This window comes from Crocodylus porosus, unplaced genomic scaffold (genome assembly GCF_001723895.1).
Source record: "Crocodylus porosus isolate Cpor-Errol unplaced genomic scaffold, CroPor_comp1, whole genome shotgun sequence".
Taxonomy (NCBI): Eukaryota; Metazoa; Chordata; order Crocodylia; family Crocodylidae; genus Crocodylus; species Crocodylus porosus.
In genome coordinates, this window is record NW_017728914.1 from 36167199 (window position 1) to 36173539 (window position 6341).

A 6341-nucleotide genomic window follows, 5' to 3' on the forward strand; every position below is an offset into this window, starting at 1 on the left:
CAGGCCGGGCCCGGGGCAGGTGCCGGGCCGGGGCGGAGGCCCGGGGCAGCCTCGCCGCGCTCCCTCAGGCCCTCAGGCGGGAAGCGGAGAGGAGCGGCGCGGGTGGGCAGAGCTGTCAGACGCGGCCCCCCCTGCCGCGCAAGCACCGGCTCAGGCACCCCCGCACAGCGCGGGGCGCTAGTTACCCGCGGGGCCGCATTCACAGCACGGGCGCACCTGACAGACTGGCTAAGACGGGGGGGGGGTCGCCCGGAGGCAGGCAGGGGGCAGGGCCGGCGGCACCTGAGCGGCTGACGAGCGCGGGAGCCGTGGCAGGAGCGCCTCCCGGGCTGGAGCCGGAGTGCTGCGTCGCGGGTCTCCGCGCGGCGGCAGGGCCAGGCTCAAGCGCCGCGCGCAGGGCAGGAGTGCCGCGCTTGTAGGAGCCCCGATCGCAAGCCCCCTCCCCTGCCCGCAGCCCCGGGAGTGCGAGGTGACCGCCCGGGCTGCCGGGCCTGTTTCACGTGAGTCGAGGTGGACAGACGGGGCCTGGAGATCCACCCTGAACGTTTCCTTCTCCCCCGGCTCCGGCTCTTCCTCCTGCTTTCAGCCATATATAGGGACACCTTTTGTGCCCCCTCCCTCTGCCCCGGCACGCCGTAGTATGGAGACAGATGAATTTATTCTTCTCATCTATTCACACGGATGAATTTGTTCTTCTGACTCTTCAGCAGGGCAAGGCGGTTTCACAGAAACATGATGGTTGTGAAGCTAGATCCACACTGATTTATGGTCACGCTGAAGCCCTCTCTGCTGCAGACAGTGCAGCTCAAGCCTGGCGGTCATCCAGCCCAATGCTGGAGGCTCAGCACCGCGTCTGGGCCTAGGGTCCATCCCACTGCTGCCTTCCCCCTTCAGGGTGTCGGGGGTCACCTCCGTGGGCAGGGCTCGAGCACAGGCAGCCAGCCAGCAATAACCCCCCAGTTCTCTGCACCCGGCTTCCAGGTACTGTGCCTCTAGGCACAAATCTGGAAGGAGAGACACAGAACCTGTAGAAAACCAGCATCCTTTGAAAGCCTGTGGTGCATCTCCATAAGATGTAAGAAATATATAAGACATAAAAAATAAGCGGCGGTGTGGATGTCCTTGGCACAGGCCACAAAGTGGGGCATCCTTTAAGAGCCAGGCCGTGGCCATAAACAAGCCCATCTCTCCTCATCACAGCTGCTGGCCCCTGTGCCAGGCTTTCTGCCCGCTTCCCCATGGTGCTGCTGCCCTGTCTGTGATACCACAGGCAGCTGGGCTGGAGTGCCCTGCTCAGTCAAATCTCCCCTCTGCAGCTTTTAGAGCCGTTTTGGCATGGGCAGGGGTCTCTTTGGCTGGACCAAAGCAAGCTGACTAGTGCAGACAGCCTGAATCACTTTCCAGCTCTTGTCCATGCTGCTTCTGGACTAGCCAGTGGCTGGCTGGAGGGCTGCTGCAGACGTGGTTATGTGCATCGGTTATGTGCAGCCCTATGTGCGACGCGTTGGTTATGTGCAGCCCTATGTATGATGCACCGGTTATGTGCAGCCCTGCTCTGGATCTGAAATTCCTTTTCAGCTCTGCTGCCCTGGAAAACTAAAGGCCTCATTGTAGATCTGACTCAGGGAAGGAGCTAAAAGGGTCCCAAGACCTTATGTGGCAAATATTTCAAGGCTGTCTTAAGCTTCAGGTATGAAATTAGAGAACCTAGACTTGATCACCCAAGTTCAAATCCCCCTGGCATTTGTTCAGTCCTTTCTCTTGAGGAAAACAGATTGGGTTGCACGTGGGCTGTTCTGCAGAGGCTTTTGGATGAGGCCTTGTGTGTGTCTGCCCTGCACAGACAGTGATGTTCCCAAATTGTGGCCCTCTTTGAAAAAGCAATCAGGGCTCATGATAGAGGTGATATCTTTTATTAGACCAACAAGATTTTGTGGGGGGGGAAATATATATATATATATACACGTATATATGTGTGTGTGTATGTGTGTGTGTATATATGTATATATATGTGTGTATCTATTGTGTATATATCTATATATATATATAATGCCCTCTTTGAAAGCATCTATCTTGGTGTCCTTAGCTTGAGTTTGCTGTTTCTCCCAGGCTGGGTATTCCCTGCTGGCTCCCTTTTGGCTGTGGTCCATTAGTGATGGGATTTACTATCATTGTCCCTGTAGAGCCAAGATGTTTCATCCCCATTGCAGCCCTGTAAGGAAGAGAGAGTTGCTACCTCGAGGAGCTTGCAAGCTATGTGTAAGACTAGAGAGAAGTGGTGGGTATAACATACAGGTGTGGGGAGCACAAGGTTGTTGTGATCATCTAGAGAAGCAGCCGTCAGAGCTCACCATCCCTCTGGGCCTTGTGCCGCAGCAGAAGAAAGCTGAAAGAGGGGTTTGAAAGTGGACAGTGGTGGCTTAGTGGATTTTTGTGAGGAGCTGCTCCATGGATATAGCCAAAGGAGCTTTGAGGACCTTTGGGAAGGACCATGCCTTGCTTGCACCATACAGTAGAGTCAGCTATGTGCCGGGTGAGCATGATGCTAGCTGGTCACGGCATTCCTCTGGCCCATTTCTGAGTGAAGAAAATTGTGACACGATAAATACTGCAAGCGCTAGTTCAACAAAATTGTCTGCGACAGATAGAGCAGGATATATTTCCGGCCTGAATAATAAAGCTCCTCCTTGCTGCACATATACTAACGAAGTGCACAGGCCCCATATTCAAGCATCCTGGCTCCGCTCCACCCATTGGAGGCAGTGTGTGTGTGCGTGTGCTGATTATACACTCAGCAATTTGTAGCTGCTGTTGCAACCATGCTTTTCAGGCCTGACAACACAGGAAGCATCTCCGTGCACCACAAATAGAGCACAGACCGTTAGTAATCTCCTCTTTTGAAGGCTGAATGCAGCTGACCCCGCACACAAGGCACAGATGGTTGTCGCTGGTTAATACTCAGTGTGGACCTTTTGGTCGCTGACCCAGTACACCCACCTCAGTATCCCCGAACAGAGAAGCTCTCGCCTTCCTCTGTTTCGGGCGTCAGAAGTGATGGCATTCATTGACAGATGCTCATCTCCCAGCAGCAGATGAGCTTGCCGTTCAGCTATGAAGCTATTATTTAGGAACCTTGCATCAAAAGAGCAGGGAGGGGAGATTTGTTTTGCACAGGGGTCACTTCCTAATTCTCCTCCTGCATGGGCATCTGTCATTATGGCATGGGGGGGCATCTTCCCCTAATGCATGGGGGATTCATGTGCAAAGTTCTGCAAAGTGAGAGAAAACAGGGCACGGCCCTCTGGTCTCACCATTTTCACAGCAGCCATGTGAGAGCTCCCCAGAGTGCAGCCCCATATGAAGGAGGAAAGAAGAGACCCTTCCTCCAGTAAAATGGATACGAAAAAAGAAAATCCAAGAGGTTTCTAACTTTTCATGTGCCAAAAGCGGTCCAGACTCGAGGGTAGTAAAATAAAAGCCAATTCAGCAGCAGCCATCCCAACACCTGGTTTAAAGCACGGTGTCATTAGACAACCAATTCTGCGCTGGAGCTGAGCATGGGTCTCTTGAGCAACCCTCCTGAAGACTCTGCTGCTTCTCAGTTACCGACTGGTTATTGTGATTGAAGTCAATCCCTTTTTGACACACCGCCTGCTAAGAGCAACGGCTGCTTATCAGCAACATTTTCCTGGGAAATAGTTTCCCTGAGGTGTCATCAGTCACCCTATAACACATCCGTGCCCTGGTGCTGCGGCTAATGGAGATGGACTACATTTATAGTCCAGGACTGAAATGAGGAAAGGTCCTGGCCCATCTCCTTTTTGCTATGAGCTTCCCCCTTCATTAGGCCTCGAGGTGCTTTGCAACTAGCCCTCAGACTCCATGTCTCCAGCAACACGCAAGAAGGTTTTAATTAAAACTGTCTTAATCAAGTCTGCAGGGCCCTTGCCTTTTCCTTCTTTGAACTTCTCCTTCAAGGCCATCTAGGCCACAAAACACCTGACCGGGGCTAAGCAACGAGCAGCCTGTCATGCTGCTGATTGCAAGACTATAAACTACCTCTTTGCGGTCATACACATATATTTCCGTCTCTTGACCTGTACTTTATTTCCATCTCTTGACCTGTACTTAGACAGTGGCAGGATGCCTTTTCCTTACAGGTGTACCCAGTGCCTGGCTGAAGGAAGGTATTGGGGGCTGTAGTGCTATTCCAATGCAAATCATCAGTAACAACTGTGATTGCACCCACTGATCTGCTCAGATCTTTATCTGTAACCAGGTCATTAGGGGCCGTGGTTGCTGGCAACCCCGCCAGCAACGTGCAGATACAGTGAGGCCTGTTTGTATTTTTTATGTCTTCCTCAGAAAGTTTCAGTGTTCGCAAGCTTAGGAGTGAGGGCTTGCTCAGAAACCCTTCGGGCAAGAGGGGAGATATAAATTTAAAAAGCAGAGGGGCCTTGGGGATCCAAAAGCATCATGGTGTGTCATTAAGGGAGTGTTAGTTCATAGAGTCATAGACCATGAGAGCTGGAGGGGACCTCAGGGGGTCACCTCTAGTCCATCCCCCTGCTCCAAGCAGGACCAGCCCCAACTCCATCATCCCAGCCAAGGCTTTGTCTACCCGGGGCTTCAAAACCTCCAAGGATGGAGACTGCACACCCTCTCTGGGTGACCTGTTCCAGTGCTTCACCACCCTCCTAAAGAGAAAGTATTTCCTAATATCCAACCTCAACTTCCCTTGCCGCAACTGGAGCCCACTGCTCCTTGTCCTGTCGTCTGCCCCCACTGAGACCAGCCCAGCTCCATCCTCTTTGCAGCCCCCCTGCAGGGAGTTGAAGGCTGCTATTCAGTCCCCCTCGGTCTTCTCTTCTGCACACTGAATCAGCCCAGTTCCCTCAGCCTCTCCTCACCCGCCATGTGCTCCAGCCCCCAGAACATTTTCATTGCCCTTGGCTGGACTCTCTCCAACTTCTCCACACCCTTTCTGTAGTGGGGGGCGCACAGCTGGACACAGGGCTCCAGATGTGGCCTCCCCAGTGCTGAACAGAATTCACAGAAGTTTGGGGAATAATTCACCAACGGGCTTTTTTGGAAGTCTGTAAGCCACGATTGGATATAGGCCTTTTGGGGGAAAAAAAGCCTGCTAAAACTGGGTTGGTGATAACTGAACCTGAAGTAGGGTTTATCTGGATGGAAGTCAGCACCCTAAGTACAAACTACATGGTTAGAATGGCCTGAAAATCTACACCCCGCTCATCCAGCTTATTTTAGCCCTGGTCAGGTGTTTTGTGGCCTAGATGGCCTTGAAGGAGAAGTTCAAAGAACTGCATCCCATCTCTGACCATAACCAGAGCCAAAAGCTTCTGAGGAAGGCAGGGGACCCTTGCTGTTGGCAGATTGTCATTAACAATGGTTTTGCCTTTACCCCAAACAGAGTTTGGCTCATAGACTGAGAAATAGCCCCAATGTGAAGAGGAGCATGGGTTCCTTGGCTGTGCAGGATGTAAAGGTGCAAAGGGATGATGCAGGATGCACCTCCTTTTGTCTTCCTATTGTCTGAGGGGGATGCGAGAGCTCAGAAGAATGAGTGAAAGGAGTGGAGAATAGCATTGGGAGAGTGATTTTGAGGCACGCGGGCCAGCGGACGAAGCTGCCAGGGGAAAGTACCACTGTGGGAATGGCAGAAGAGGCAGTGCTCAATAGCACGGGCTGGGGAAAGAGGAAGCAGCTTCTGACTGGGGCGTGTCAGGATGTAAAGGTGGTTTTGACAGTTGCTGTAATTTGTAACAGGAAGCAAAAGGGGCTGGAGAATGAGTTAGAGATGTCAGAGAGTGGGCTGGGGGGATGGTTTCTTTTTCAGCACGTGCATTGTCTCCTGTGGCTTCGTTTTAAAAGCACTAGGCCTGACGCGTCCACACCTTGTCATTTGTAGGTGTGCTTACTGCAGTTCTTTGTGTGTTAAGCAGGCAGGGATGCTATCACAAGGCAGAGCCCTTGTTTCGGTGCCACCAAGTTGCCTTCCCACACATCCCACACACTGAGAGATGCCCAGCTGCCATGTTTTGGAGCACATTTTCCTCTGCCCATCCAAGATCCCATACATCCTTCAGCACCCTTCATGCCAAAAACAAATGATCCTGGGAGGCAATTGCTTAACATAATTTGTTCGAAAATGCAGTGCATGCAAACGCAAACCCGACGCACCAAAATAAACCAGTTTAATTTTTTTAACCCTTGTTAAATTAATGAGGATTAAACGCCATGGTGTGTACAAGTGCCCTATGTGTCTGAAAAATGCCTCGAGGGGAATCTTGCCGGGTTGTCAGTGGAACGTGAGCTTC